We start from the raw sequence: 670 nt of genomic DNA on the forward strand, positions 1-670 counted from the left end.
AAGGCTGAATGCCTAAACTCGGTGTTTCCATCGAAATTTTGTGTCCAAAACCCATCGCTTCTCTACCCACCTTACCCAGTCGCACCCAACTGTCTCTGGACTCTGTGTCCTTTTCTCCTGACAAGGTGGAGAGCTTGCCTTCAAACCTTGACTCAGATTCTTCAACCGGTCCAGACGGCATCAGCCCACGTGTCCCCAAAGCCTGCTATTCTGCTCTTGCTCACCCTCTCTCTGTTCTAATCACCTTCTCATTTGCTCAAGGTCATCTGCCATCTACTTGGAAATCTGCTAACATCACTGCCCTACATAAAAAGGTGCAAAAACAGATCCCTGCAACTACAGACCAATCAGCCTTCTCCCAATCATCAGCAAGGTTATGGAATCAATCATCGCTTCAGACATGAAATCCTTCCTCTTCTCCAATGGCTTGATATCCGATCATCAATTTGGTTTCAGACCAGGTCACTCTACCCTGGATATGCTGCTTCTGCTCTCCCATCAATGGATGGAGGTCCTCAATGCCAGACAGGAAATTAGGTCCGTATCCCTGTACATATCACGTGCTTTTAACACAGTCTGGCACCCTGCCCTACTCACCAAACTCTCTTCCCATGGTATCCAAGGCCATCTCCACTCATGGCTCGCAGACTTCCTCTCCTGTCGCAGTCAA

The sequence above is a fragment of the Eptatretus burgeri genome, chromosome 4 (genome assembly GCF_056783735.1).
Source record: "Eptatretus burgeri isolate ZD-2024b chromosome 4, Ebu_testis_v1, whole genome shotgun sequence".
NCBI classification, from domain to species: domain Eukaryota; kingdom Metazoa; phylum Chordata; class Myxini; order Myxiniformes; family Myxinidae; genus Eptatretus; species Eptatretus burgeri.